Source organism: Lithobates pipiens, unplaced genomic scaffold (genome assembly GCF_037356315.1).
Source record: "Lithobates pipiens isolate NorthernLeopardFrog02 unplaced genomic scaffold, aLitPip1_a1.2 Scaffold_8, whole genome shotgun sequence".
In the NCBI taxonomy this organism is placed as follows: Eukaryota; Metazoa; Chordata; class Amphibia; order Anura; family Ranidae; genus Lithobates; species Lithobates pipiens.
The window spans coordinates 590,977,584-590,993,427 of record NW_027507903.1 but is presented as its reverse complement, the minus strand read 5'-3'; the positions used below and the strand labels follow the sequence as shown (position 1 = coordinate 590,993,427).

Sequence of the window (15,844 nt, the reverse complement as noted above, 5' to 3'; positions counted from 1 at the left end):
TTATACTACTAATAGTGTAGACATTTTTTAACATTTGAAAGCATTCATGGTGTTGAGAAATGTGCAATTTCAGAAATATAGTTTGTTTTGTTTGGAGACTTGGTAGCTAATTAAAAATGGAAAATTGATTTTGCTATATACTTTTCTCTAAAATGGCTAGAATACAACCCATTGTAATCTGCATTTTATGGCCATTAGTAAAATTCAGGCAGCAGTTTGGAGGCTGTTGTAACTCATAAATGTTTCTCTTCTCAAAGTAGCACAGAGAACTATGTGATACATGACTTTGGAAGGTCAGCACATTTGTATGCACAGCGCTGTGCTTTATAAGGCCCCATTCACACTGCCACAGTACATTTATTGCAACAGGTTGGCTTGTACAGGCCCTGTAACATACCTCGTTGGCTTGTACAGGCCCCATAATGTATGTCATGGTTTCTTCCAGGTGTACTTGTGCAAACACAGACCTGGAAGACTGTGCTGTCGCTGCGGCACAAGCTGATCAGTGGGTCCTGGTAAATTATATATAGCCGGGTACCACTGATCAGCAAAGAGAATGACAGAAGAAAGCCCTGTGTTGGTTAACAACACACGACTCTCTTCATACAGCAGCAATGTGTATTTTTTCTTCTCTACAAAGCAGGGATAAAAACCGGCACATCGCATGCTAAATGTTGTTAGGCCCACATTTAACCCCTTAATCACCCCAAAATGTTAACCTATTCCTAGCCAGTGCCATTAGTACAGTGACAGTGTATATTTTTAGCACTGATCACTGTATTTGTATCACTGGAGAGGTCAGTGGCAGTTAATCATTTCCCCTCAGCATCAGTTAGTGTCAGATTTCCCACCACACTATTTGCAGTCCCGCTATATGTTGCTGATCACTGCCATTACTAGTAGAAAAAAAAAATCAATAAAAATTCCATTATATGTACCATAGTTCTTAGCCCTTGTACACATGGTCGGACATTCCGACGGAAAATGTCCAATCGGACCGTTTTGTCGGATAATCCGACTGTGTGTGGGCTCCATTGGACTGTTTCTGTTGGAATATCCAACCAAAAAAGTTTTAGAGCTGGGCTATAAAATTTTCCGACAACATGATCCGATCGGACTTTGTCTGATCATTTGTAGAGAATTCCGATCGGACAAAGTGCCACGCATGCTCAGATCAAATTCCTAGACCAAAGCTATTGGCTACTAGCCTGAACTTAGTCCCGTCGTAATGAAATAACGTCGCCACGTTCTGAACGATCGGATTTTCCGACAACTTTGTCCGACCGTGTGTATGCAACAGTTTCGGACAAAATTCGTCGGACAAAATCCAATGGATTTGGTTGTCAGAATGTCCGACTGTGTGTACAAGGGCTTAGACCAGTGATGGTGAACTACATTTCCCATGATGCTCCACTACACCTCAGAGTGCATGAGCATCATGGGAAACGTAGTTCCAAAACATCTGGAGTGCCAAGGTTCGCCATCACTGGCTTAGACGTTATACTTTTCACGTAAACCAGTCAAAATACACTTATTGGGATATTTTTTTACCAAAGACATGTAGCAAAATACATTTTGGCCAAACTTTTTGAAGACATTTAATTTAAAAAAAAACATATTTTTGTATATGTTTTATAGCAGAAAGTAGAAAATATATATATATATTTTTCAAAATGTTGGGGTTTTTTCATTTATATAGCAGAAAATAAAAAACCCAGTGGTGATCAAATATCACCAAAAGAAAGTTAGATTTGTGTGAAAAAAATTATATACATTTTGTTTGTGTACAACTTTGCATGACCATGCAATTACTAATTATAATAGCAGATTGCTAAATACGTGTAGAAAAATTGGCCTGGTCATGAAGGGGGCAAACGCAAGTGGTTAATGGCACCCCAAACACAGTGCAATTTTCCCTTGATTGTCGCACAACAAAATTGTACAGCAATTGCATCTAAACTCATGTTTAAAAATTGCATGAAGCTCCTCAGCCAAAAAGGTGTATGAACTGAACTTCTTTTGCATGACAGAGAAAGATATACCCGTGCTCAAATCTGACAAACCCACATAGGGCTGTTCTATGTAAACACATGGGAATCGCTCTAGAAAAATTATGCAGATATGAAAGGGGCCTACATGTGCAGTATCTCTCTTTTTTTTTTAAAGAAGCAGCATGGCTGTGGTATGGTAATTTAACTGCTTTTTAACTGCGTCCCTTGGTGTGATTGTAGTGTACAGGGAATTTATGCTTTTATAATTTTAATTATATAGAAAAACAAATTTATGCTTTTTAAATGCAGGCGTTTGTTTTTAGAAACCCCCGTGGAAATAAGGGCAAAGAATTCATGCCACCCATGATGATGCACTAGCAGGAACATTTTTGTTTAAAGAAAGAAAAAACCCTTTCTCCCAAGATCCCATGAGATTTTGCAAAATCTCCCAGTTAGTAATTACGATCTCCCCGGAAGGCTCTGGTGAAGTAGCCTTCGGAGGCAGCAGCTCTTAGACACCTTGTCCATGTTACCATTGCCTAAAGCAGACAACATTAAAACACTGATATGGTTCTACCTTTGTACACTATTCAACACAACATTAAGGAAAATGCCTAAGATATACTTCAAATTCCAGTTGTGTACTTTGTTATGTCCAATTTATTTTTAACAAAAATGGAAGTTCATTTGTGTTTAAAGTGATTCTAAAGGCTGAACTTTTTTTACTTTAATGTAATCTCCCCCTCCAGCCCACCCAAACTTGATCCAGGCATGTGCATGATAACAGTGGCTCTTTCCCTCCTCATAGGCTCAGAGACAGAAGCGGAAATCATTGGCTCCTACTGCTGTCAATCACAGCCAGTGGGGAGGTAGTGTGGGGCCAGGCTGAGCTACGTCTCTTGTGTCCATCTTAGACTCAAGTCTACAAGGGTGTCCCAATAGTATGGGCTTTGCAATGGTGGGCACTCGGTGGGGGGAAGAGCCAGGAGCACTAGCAGGGGACCAGGGACCTTATAAGAGGAGGATCGGGGCTGCTCTGAGCAAAACCATTGCACAGAGCATGTCAAGTGTCAAGTTTGTTATTTAAAATAAAATAAAGGTTTACAATCACTTTAATGCTTTGTAATTAAAAATGTATGAGCTTGCAATGAACAGGTAGGCAAATTTTCTGTATAGTAACAAAAATATATAAAATATAAAAATATTATATATTTTTATTTTATTATAAATATATAAAATATATTTTGTGTAACATACTGTACTTTTCTTTGGTTTGTAAAACTGAGACATAATGATTAGAGGAATATATTTTTAAATATCATCAGCTAATACAGCATGAAAATAAAATAGTACACCACTTAGTCACAAATGAAACAAACTCTTCAGCCTGATAAAAATGTATGAGAACCCAAAAAAATTTCAATGGAAAGTAATTCATCTTACCTGGTATGATGTAGACCTGGGATCCTTCAGTTGCTTCTTGTTCTCTTTGACTGTAAATCTTCTACTTGGCTGAGCTCTGCTTCACCTTATATTCATTCCACCCCCATTCACTAACACGAGACAACTTTGGATTGGCTGTAGGGAATTATTCAGAACAATGTAAGGTGTGTTTCCTATTGTTTATTGTTTTCCTATTGTTTTTTGCATTTTTATTTGTATTCAAGGTATTGCTCCAGTCAGGTGAAATGTTCATTAGCATTTAAAGGGTGGAGGGAAGACAAAAAAAAGGGAATGTAAATGTAAAATCCATGGTTTGTACTTATCATTAGCATTTCTAAGAGATGATACTGTGATTGTAATATCAATGACAGTGGAAGCTGTAGAGGGTATATAGATACTTGTAGACATTTGTAATATCTTTCCTTTTGAAAGATTGGACTTAATGATTAGGGAAATGCATTATTAAATTGAATAATGTAATACAGCATGATAATACAATAATACAACACTTAGATGCAAATGACAAGGACTATTGATAAAAATGTATAAGAACAAAAAAAATGTGAATGAAATGTACTAAAGCTTATCTTGTATGATGTAATATTGGGATCCTTCAGCTGCTCCTTGATCTCCTTATCTGCCAGAAATCTTTCTACCTGTCTTGAGTTCTGCTTCACCTTATTCACTAACATGAGGAAGCTTTGGATTGGATAACATGATTTATTCAGAACAATGTAAGGTGTGTTTCCAATTGCTTAAATATAGATATACTTGCTTTTTTATTTGTATTCAAGTTGATTCCAGTCAGGTGACAAGTTCATTAATATTGGAAAGTTTGGATGGAAGACAATAGGAGGCAATGTTAATGTAAAATCCATGGGGCATTTATAAGAGACGATACTGTGATTATAATATCAATGACAGAGGAAGCTGTAGATGATACCTGCAGACATTTTTTACTTTACAGTTTTATGTTATAGTATACTTGGTACTTTCATTCTGTGTTTTTGTTTTTGTTTAAATCCCCACTTTGGGCTACTGTTATACTCTACCTATAATACTTTTAAATGAGACACCAGGGGTTTAAAAGACTCTCGTTGTCTCATCTGTCCTCTCATAAATCTAATCCAGTGCAATGTGCTGGAGAAAGTGACACGAAATTGCGATCTACTGGCTGGAAAAATTGACACGGGGACCCATTTTGCTTTTGGATCAGTAATGCCGCGTACACACGAGCGGACTTTTCGAGGGATTAAGTCTGACAGACTTTCAACGGAGTTCTGACGGAGTTACGACAGAGTTCTGACGGACTTTTCAAATGAGCGGACTTGGCCACACACAATCACACCAAACTCCGACGGATTCGAACGTGATGACGTACGACTGGACTCGAATAAGGAAGTTCATAGCCAGTAGCCAATAGCTGCCCTAGCGTCCGTTTTAGTCCGTCGGACTAGCATACACACGAGCAAATTTTTCGGTAGGAACTGGGTCCGGCAGAGTTCTGGCGGAAAAATTTGAAGCATGTTTCATTTCTAAAGTCTGTCAGACTTTTGCGAATCAAAAGTCCGTTGCAGCCCACACACGATCGATTAGTCTGCCGGAATCATTCCGTCAGACTTTGGATGTTGAAAAGTCCGGTCGTGTGTACGGGGCTTAAGAGGAAGGGGAAAAGAGTGAAAAGATGTTTGCATGCATCTCTCCCCTCTACCCTGTGGCACCTGCCATGCCAAAACCCGAGCTACATGGTGGGTCCACACAAAGGTGGGGGGGGGGTATTGGGATGCACAGGGAGTGTGTTTAATCCCCTGCTGTCATCTCCATATGATGTATCCAATGCATTGCAGGTGGGGTGGCAAGGAGGTACCCCATTTTATAAATTTGATAGCAGCACAAAATAAGGCTTTAATACATTTATATTCTCCACACTGTGGATTTTTAATCAAAACTATGCTGTTTACTTAACCACTTGCCAGCCAGTTCTGGGTGGGCATCATGTGACATCCTACTGTGATCGCACCTGCAGCTTGCCCGCTGCAGTGTATGGGCAGATGCTTTGTGATTTATGTGTCCTCCTGAAACTGCTGATCAGAGATTGAGATAAAGAGACAATCAGTGCCTCAGATGATCATGATGTAAACAGAAGCCAGTTATCGGCATTCCTTTCCTCATGCTGACAGTGTGAGGAGAGGATAAGAGAGCAGATAACTGGCTTGTGTAAAAGGGACATGTACACTGATAATCGGGGAATTAAATCTCAGTTTCCTGATTATCAGTGCAGTCCTAGGGCCCACCATTGCTGCCAATCAGTGCCCACCATTGCTGGCAATCATTGCCCGACAGTGCTGCCGATCAATTTTTTTTCCACATTTTTGGTCTCTTTTTAGTTTATATCCTGATGGTGATCAAATACTATGAAAAGAAAGCTCTATTTGTGTGAACAAAATTATAAAAATGTCATGTGGGTACAGTGCTGCAGGACCGCACTATTGTCATTCAAAGTGTGACAGTGCTGAAAGCTGAAAATTGGCCTGGTCAGGAAGTGGGTAAAAGTGGCCAGTAAGCAAGTGGTTAAAACACATTTATCAATATATATTTTTGATATGTCCATGTGTTTAACCACTTGAGACCCGCGCTATAGCCGAATGACGGCTACAGCGCGGATCTCCTTTGCCGGGACTACGTCTATTGACGTCGCCCCATGCACGAGTGGCCTGCGTGCCCCCTGAGGGGCACGAGTGGCATGATCTGTGATCGGCGAGTCTATGAGACTCGCCTGATCACTGATCCGAGCAAGGGGTCGATCCTGACCCCTTATCGCATGATCAGCTGTCAGCCAATGACAGCTGATCATGTGATACAACGGAGCCAGCAATCGGCTATTGTTCCTCCTTGCGCTGACAGCGCGAGGAGAAAAAAAAGAGCCGATCACCGGCGGCCGTGATCGGGACATCAGTCCCGATCACGGCCAGCCCTGCCAGTGCCCACCTGCCCCCTGCCAGTGCCACATCAATAAAAAATGTGTCCCCCCCTGTCAGTGCCACCCAGCAGTGCCCATAGTGCCACCCAGCAGTGCCCACAGTGCCACCCAGCAGTGCCCACAGTGCCACCCAGCAGTGCCACCCAGCAGTGCCACCCAGCAGTGCCCACAATCTGCCTCAACAAAGGTGCTGCACCCCAGTGCCACATATCTGTGCCCATCAGTGTCATCTACCAGTGCCCATCAGTGCCCAGCAGTGCCACCCATCAGTGCCCAGCAGTGCCACCTATCAGAGCCACCTATCAGTGCCACCTATCAGTGCCCATCAGTCCCATCTATCAGTGGTACCTATCAGTGCCCCTTAGTGCCACCCATCCATGCCACCCATCTGTGCCACCCATCCGTGCCATCTTATCTGTGCCCATCTGTGCCACCTTATCTGTGCCTATCGGTGCCGCCTTATCTGTGCCTATTAGTGCCGCCTTAACTATGCCTATCAGTGCCCACCAGTGCAGCCTATCAGTGCCCACCAATGCAGCCTATCAGTGCCCACCAATGCAGCCTATCAGTGCCCACCAGTGCAGCCTATCAGTGCCCACCAGTGCAGCCTATCAGTGCCGCCTCATCAGCGCACTTCAATGAAGGAGAAAAATGCCCTTTTTGCAAAATTTTATAACAAACTATTAAACATGTTTTTTTTTTTTCTGCATCTTTTTTTGTTTGTTTAGCAAAAAATAAAACTCCCAGCTGTAATTAAATACCACCAAAAGAAAGCTCTATTTGTGGGGAAAAAAATTATAAAAATGTCATTTGGGTACAGTGTTGTATGCCCGCCCAATTGTCATTCAAAGTGCATCAGCGCTGAAAGCTGAAAATTGGTCCGGGCATGAGGGGGGTTTAAGTGCCCAGTAAGCAAGTGGTTAATAACTGGGGTTTACAGGGGCAAAGCTTCTAGTGACACACTGGACACCAAGGAAAGGGCAATATATTGTACAGTAGAGGCTCAAAAATATAGGCTCAAATCAGAGAGATAAAAAACCAGAAGGATCTTTATTTTAAACAAGTTATTTTGAGTTGGAGCGAATGGGAAGTAAAAATTACAGTCACATTGCTGAAAATAAATCCTTATTCTTATATCCTTGTTTAAAGCTTTACGAGTTGAACTTAATATATTAGGTTTTCTTACAGACACTAGACAGAGTACGGTAATAATTCCCCACAGAAAAAGAAGTCATATTTGTTTAGAAAATGTGTTTGAACTAAACATGTATGCTCAATATACCATCCAAAAATCTGGACGGCTGCACTTCTGAATAGTTCAGTCATGAATAAGCACTGATATAGTGTGAAATGCGTAAATTTTTCTGTGTTCCCATGGTGTCCTCTTGCTGTATTGGAATGCTTTTACTACCATAATAAAGACTGGATGTTTTTCAGACGTGCAACCATCTGGAATTTTGGATGTTATATTGTGCACAGTTGGAAGAACTGGACTAGCACCTGAATACTTGAGGATTGTGGAAGACAATGACAGCAGATCCACTTGGAGTAATAGTTTATCTAAATGCATGCTTGGCTATTTAATTAAGAACTCAGCAGGAATCTAAAGATAGTTTGGACTGCTTATGGGTGGATTATATCTGAGCATTGAAACTGTGTCTACTTATATTGCATGAGATATAGAGAATAAACTGAGCCATTGTGTTCTCCCGGCGAGGTGGGGGGGGGGGGGGCGGGGAAGCCATCCCTGCGGGAAGAAGACAGTCATTATTGCTAGGGGCTTTAACAGCCACTTGTAAAAATCGCATGTAAAATCCAGCTGGCTGGTTGTACCCAAGTTGATCAATCAAACAAGTAAATATATAAATACTTGTGGGTTTGAATACTACACCATTGGAGATTGTCTCTTCCTTTTAAATATGTGGGGATATGTGAGTCCAAAGCAGGCATTACAATGGTACAAAATTATGCGTGAGTGTCACTGAGCTTCAGTGAGTTCCTTCCTAAAGGGAGAGAGTCTCCACAAGCACAGTTGGTATGTGGTGGAAGATTGTAATGTACAAATCCTACAATTTGTCTCACTGTGCCTTTATAGGATGTTTATGGTGTTTGGTATTGTGTTTTACACTAAGTTTTAACCTACAGGTCAGCATTTCTAAGGGGTTATTAATCAATGTTTTCCCAATATTCATTTTTATGGTAAATGTTCTGTTTAAGTAGTGAGGAATTTCTCACTACTTAAATAGAACATTCACCATAAAAATGAATATTGGACATCAAAGAATTTTGAGCAATGAGTGTCCCATGATTGTACATATTTGGACTTAAAATTTACAAGAGATTGATTGTTATTAATTTAATTTGCTTACTTGTTAGCACTGCTAACTGGCTTTGCATTCAAGGGACCTATAAAACCAGGGAAGGTGAGTGGTGCCTAAGCCTTCCTGGCCAGTACCCCCTTTTGGGCAATTTTTTTCAAAATTGTCACTGTTTTTTTGTTTATAGCATAAAAAATAAAAGACACAAATACCACCAAAAGAAAGCTTTGTGGTAAAAAAAGGAAGTAAATTTTGTTTGGGTACAATGTTGCACGACTGTGCAATTGTCAGTTAATGCGACGCAGTTCTGTATCGCAAAAAATGGCCTGGTCATTAAGGGGGCAGCTGAAGAGGTTAAAGGTCTATTTGTATACAAGTTATTGCTCCAGTGGTGTGACAAGTTCAACAGCATTTAAAGGTTTGGATGGAAAACAATAGAAGGGAATGTAAAATCCATGGTTTGCACTTATCATTAGCATTTATAAGAGTTGATACTGTGATTTAAATATCAATGACAGAGGAAGCTGTATAAGGTATGCAGATTATTATAGACATTTTTGACTTTACAGTTTCATGTTATTGTATACTTGTACTTTGATTCTGCTATTATACTGTTTCTGTAATACCCTATGTGATGATTTTTAGGTGACGGATTCACTTTAATGAGACGCCAGTGGTCTAAAAATCTTCTGTCCTCCAATTGATCTAATGCAGTGCAATATGGTGGAAAAAGTGGCACAAAAGTGGGATCTACTGGCTGGGAAAATTGACATGGGGGCCCGGAAGTTAGAAAGTTGCTTCCAGGTCAGTAAGAGAAAGGGGAGAGAGTTGTTCTTGAAGCAAAGAAAATGTAAATACAGAAGGGCCACTTAAAGGATGTCATTCACATTGTTTATAGGCACCGTGCTTGGGTGTTGCTCTTTTTGTTTTGTTTACGCTATTATAATTTGTTTTATTATGTTAATCTCTGTTGATTATCATATATGGATTAGTATGACCAAATACATTTCATTTGTTTTATATTCTGATGTACATTTCGAAAAGAGAACCTTTAGGCCAGCCATAAATGAAGTGAATGTCTTTTCTGCAACAATGGGTTGGCAAAGGAATCCCCCAAACTGAGCCATTGTGTTCTCCCGGTGGGGGGGAGGACGGGTAAGAAGACAGTGATTATTGCTAGAGGAGATAACAACCTCTTGTAAAAATCACATGTAAAATCCAGCTGGCTGGTTGTACCCAAGTTGATCAAACAAGTAAATAGATAAATACTTGTGGGTTTGGTTACTACACCATTGGAGATTGTCTCTTCCTTTTAAATATGTGGCGATATGTGAGTCCAAAGCAGGAATTACAGAGGTATAATATTATGCATAAGTGTCACTGAGCTTCAGTGAGTTCCTTCCTAAAGGGGGAGAGTCTCCACAAGCACAGGTGGTATGTGGTGGAAGATTGTAAATATAAATGACAGAGGAACCTGTAGAAGGTATACAGATTCTTATAGACAATTTTGACTTTACAGTTTCATGTTATTGTATACTTTGATTCTGCTATTATACTGTTTCTATAAACATGTTTTGGGTATCTTGGTGGGAGGTGCGCATGCGCCGGGCCTTTTCGATGCGCACGCACTGTACAAGCCACTGACCCCGCTGACATCATGCGCCGGCGACACGGCACAGGGGTCATTGCGGGGTTGAGGGGTATAAGATGGCGGTCCCACGCCATCCCAATAAGGCCGACTGGATCCACGGGACTAGCGGGACTGCTATAAGATCGGTGAGTTAGGAAGGGGGCGAACATTTAGTAAACTTACCTTGATTAGGTGCACTATGCTTAGCCCTTATCTTGATATTAACTTCTTGCTTTATAATTTCTCTAGCTATCCCCACTCACTAGCTGATTGTTATTTGGAGTCTGATTCACTCCTTATACACTAATACGCCCTGTGTGGCTTATATGGACCTGTGAATGTGTGCAGCTGCATAAACCCGGAATCCATTGTCCTATCCAAACAATTGAATGTACTGGTAATTATCCCTGACTGATTATTCTGCTTTATCTGACCTCTGGTTGATCTTTTTGGAACCTATATGAGATCCTATCTCCCTGTTTTCACTTTTAGGCAGTAGCACCTTTTCTTCATAATGAATTCTAGACTTTTATCACAGCAGTGTTTGGTTACATGCAGGTGTTGGGCATGTACAGCCTCACTTTTTATCTCCTTCTCAGGATGGATGTCACTCCCCCTTTTCCCCCCCTTTTTATTTTTTATTTTATTTCTTCTTTCCACATGGGTTCTCATCTTTGCACTCACCATACACTCTTTTTGGTTCCTCCTTTATCAACAAATAACTAATTAAAAACTAAAACTACTAATATTACCTTGTTTGTATATAGGTCGGCATTTGGGTCTTTTCTTTCCCCCTCCCAGTCGCCGGGAAAGACCTGTTTTTTCTTTCACCCCGTAACTCAGGCTTCGGCTGATTTAGGGAGAGGATTAGAGAGGTAAGATCACACTCTCACCATATGTTATAAAATTTGTCTCCTGTATTGAATTGATATATGTATTGTTATGTAATTTTGGCTTTTTCTACTGTTATACTTATTAGTAAACTGATGTATATTTTCTAGATGTGGGTAATATCCTGAGGAAGCTGAGAAGCGAAACTAGTTGATTTACCCTACTTCTCCTCTCTGAAAATGTGATACCCATCCGAAGCTGTAATATGTTGTATTTTTTAATAAATTATTTTTTATGAAATATTGCCTTTTCTTATACTAACCAAATTGATGTATGTGCCCCGTGACAGTCCCCTTGCTCACATTCCCTCGGCATCTCTGATTGGAGACCAGAGATTTCGAATTTATATCTCCGATCACTCACCAGGTCCAGGCCAATGACTTACTTACTTATGACTGACCAATGGTAGAACCATCTGTGCCTGTGTAATGTAAACACAGGTACAAGAAATGATGCAATCTCCCCTCCTGGAGGCCTTTTTTCTGATCACTGTATTAGTGTCACTGGTGACATCAGTTAGTGTCAATCCCAGACAGTGTCAGATTTAAACCCTTTGATTGCCAGTAACACTAGCACACACACACTATACACCTACATTACTAGTATAGTGTCTGAACGGATCAATATCTTTGATCTGATCAGAACTGTACTAGCGCCCCTAATAGTATAGCGACCCTAAAAATGCAGCGTTAGCAGGATAAGCCCCGACACCAACAAACACCTGTGTTTAGCCCCTCTGCTCAGCCCAAACAAGTGCAGGATCAATAGATCACTGTCACTTCCAATACACAGTACACAAAACCGCAGCATTAGCTGAGTCATGCCTGATCTCTGATAGCACTAACAGTTAATTTTTTTCCTAACAGTTCAAACACTCCTCGACAACCTGGTGCTTTTTACTTATGAATCGCACTAGGTACCTGTAAATTTAGTGACCAAAATGTCAAACGAAAGGTACAATTGTGAAGAGGCCTACAGGATTATGAGCATGACAGATGAGAGCAAAGGGAAAGCCTCACTGTCAGATTCAGGCTCAGTATACAAACCTATAGAGAGCAGCCGCGCCCTGAGAGATAGCTCTGAGGAGGGAGTAGTGGTCCCTGCTAATGCCAGGTGTACTGAACCCCATTCTTCTGTTGCTGAGGTGGAACAATCACATGGTTCTCATATGCAGGAGAGTTCCAGTATTAGTGCTTTTCAACCTTCTGGTGAACTGACAAGCACCAGCGGCCTAGTACATCCTGGTCACAGAGAAACCAGCACTGCAGTAACACTTGGTGATGTGGCAAATTCCATTAGTGCAGTTCAAGCTGGTACGGTGGCTAGCACAAGTAGTTGCCCGCAGCCACCAAGAATTCAAAGACAGGCCTGTAGAACCCATAGAGTTCTTTCTGATGCGATGGCAAATCCTGATTGGGAACCCACCACTTCTGCAGCGCCCGTACTTCCCCCATTCACGGGCTAATGTGGAATTTAGGTGGAAACAGCACATTTAACTCCCCTTGGCTTTTATGAGCTGTTTTTTATGAAATGAATGAATGAATGAAATACTTATATAGCGCACAATGCGAACTGAATCGCCTCTAGGCGAAAGATCTGTACAGATATATTGTGGACCAAAGCAATTTATATGCTGGTCAAATTATCGCTGCAAACCCAAATTTGACCTTTGCCAGACAATTTGCATGTAAACTTATTACTGTTTACAAATTTAAGGCCTTTCTGGGCCACTGACCCATTTCACCATATGCCCGTGTTCTCTGCTGCCATGGCCAGGACTAGATATGAGCAAATATTGCGGTTTATGCATTTCAATAACAATGAACGCTGTCGTCCTTGGGGTGACCCTGGATATGATCGGCTCCACATAATTCGGCCCCTCGCAAATCACTTCAACCAAAAATTTGCAGCCTTATATATGCCTCAATAAGCTGTCTGCGTTGATGAGTCCCTGATTACGCTTTCTGGCTGCCTTGTTTATAACCTGTTTCTCCCCAGCAAGTGTGCCAGATATGGGGTCAAAATGTATAAGCTCTGTGACAGGGCAACAGACTATACATGTAGTTTCCAGATTTATGAGGGAAAAGAGCCCCCCAACTGCCCAGACTACATATGGAGCAGCAGCAAGATTGTTTGGGATTTGGTGTCACCCTTATTCGGAAAGAGGTATCATTTATATGAGGACAATTATTACTTGTGCCACTTTTTAGTCATCTTTGCGAATTTAGAATTGGCACATGTGGCACCGTGCAATATAATCAATGGGGCTTCCTTCAACAGCTTGTAGATTCCCAACTTAGACGGGGAAAGAGTCTGCTTGAAGTGTAATAAATTGCTTGCAGTGAAGAAGGACATATGGAATGTTTTCATTCTGTCTGCCATTCATGCAGATACTACAGTCCAAATTACAATGGCATCTGGTGTTGTTGAGAAGCCTCTCTCTGTCCATGAATACAACCTTAACATGGTAGGGGTGGACTTCAATGACCAAATAATGGCGCCATAATTAATTGTCCGTAAGGCCAGATGCTGGTACAAGAAAGCGTCTGTATACCTATTCCAATTGGATTTGCTGAATGTTTATGTGCTATACAAAGGGTCAGGAAGAAGTGGATCCTTCCTAAAATTCCAGGAAGAGATCATCACGACCCTTTTGTATCCAGAAGGTGCTGTGCCCCAAATTCCCAATCCACATGCAGTGAGCCGGCTGCATGGGAGGCATTTTCCAGATGTCCCTTCCCAATACCTCTTCCCAAAGATCACCCCAAAAAATATGTAGTGTCTGTAGAAAACGCGGATTTAGGCATGGCATCTGCTATTTTTGTCCGCCGCTACCAGACACTAGTGGAGTATCATAGGGTACAGCATGGCAAGGTCTAGGGCACACTTAGGCACACACAGGGCCTCAAAAGATGTTAGATGGCAATCATATTTTGAGAGATCCTAACCTGGAACCGTTATAGTTAAAATAAAAGTGTAAAAAAAATAAAAAAAAAATAAATAAAAAAGCCAAAAATAGTTGTAATTTTATTGTCGTTTTTATTCTGTTCTTACTGTTTTACTGTACTTTTTATACTATATTGTAATTTTTTTGTTACTGTGTTTTTTTTGTTAACCATCATTTGCTTTGCAGGTACACCATTCAGCTGCAGCACTGATTTGTTTATTTTGACAGGGTTTGCTCTCACGATATGTAAATCTGTGCCTTCAGCGATGTAGGAGGTAATTTCACCACCACAGTTAAAAAAATAAAGTATATAAGGGGAAGCATAGGGGTGGACATTAGGGGCAGATTGCCCCTATGCTTCGCTATATTTTTAACTTTTTTTGCCATAGATTGCAATAAAAAAAGTTGTTTAATTGAGTTAATATTTTATTGATACTGTGTTTTATTGTTAACTGTTGTTTGCTTTGCAAGTATGCCATTCAGCTGCAGCACTGATTTGTTTATTTTGACAGCAACAGGATTTGCTCTCATGATACGTACTGTAAATCAGTGACTCCAGTGCTGTAGGAGGTGATTTCACCAACACAGCATATATGCCAATGCCGAAGCATAGGGACAGGGGTGGACATAGGGCCGAATCACCCCTATGCTTCGGCATATATTTTTTATCACTATTCTAGGCAGAGATTTCTTCATCCACATCAATCAATGTGAATGGAGGAATATGTTTGAATGAAGAACAAGGCACGTATGCCCATCATTAGAGGTGGGTGGATGCAGGGCAGTATTTTAATAGTGGGCATACCACCGACTGATCAATCGGGGTGACTGTAGGTGGCTGTAATTCCACCACTGTGTGGTTCCACACTCACCAGATGGGTTGGACTCCTCTACCTTATGGTAGAAAGAGTCAACTGTGCTCTAGGTCTCTTGGATCCTATCCCTCTACAGTTTTCACCGGACACTTCCGTGGTGTTAGTTGTCCTCCTATGGTGGAACTCAAAATTCAGGGTGTGCAGGCATGGAATATACAAACAGAGGTCTCCTCATAGTGTAAGATCATTTAAAAACCTTTATTTAGCATAAGCATCTTATGATAAAAATTCCTTTAAAAAGATGTTTGTTAACAGCCCTTGCAACTATCGGTGTCTGTTGAGTAACACTGTCTGTATTAGGACTTCAGGCATGAATGGTCTCAGCATCAAGGTGCGACATTATCAAAAGCATTATCAACCCCAACTTACTGATTAAGTTTATAGTTCTCATTAGATAGAGGTGGGGTGAACCATGTACTTCACCTCAACTTGCTGGAATTTGAGTTGTTATACCAGAATGATGCCTGCAGGTTTATGCATCATCTTGGTATTGTTTTTTTCACCTGGCAGTCGGCTTTTATGTAAAAGCAATCCTAGCAGCTAATTAGTTGGTAGACTGCTTTTACAAGCAGTGGAAGAAGACGTCCCCACCACACCATGGTTTTCTCAGGCTCTCCTGTCCCACCGGAGAACCCGGGAATGCAGCCAGTGGTTCCGCCAGCTTACCATAGAGCTGATCGGAGACCAGAATGGCTCCCATCTTCTTTGGCCTAAGAAATCAGAAGCTACGAGCATTATATCCCTTTGGTTTTGCTGTATATAAACAGTG

At 41.0% G+C, this 15,844-nt stretch overlaps 1 protein-coding gene across 1 annotated transcript in view; it reads right to left on the bottom strand.

Annotated features, from left to right (window-relative positions):
• Nucleotides 1–15,844, bottom strand: part of LOC143962292 (uncharacterized) — a 214,771-nt gene that overhangs the window by 117,736 nt on the left and 81,191 nt on the right. The gene's annotated exons all lie outside the window — the stretch shown is intronic.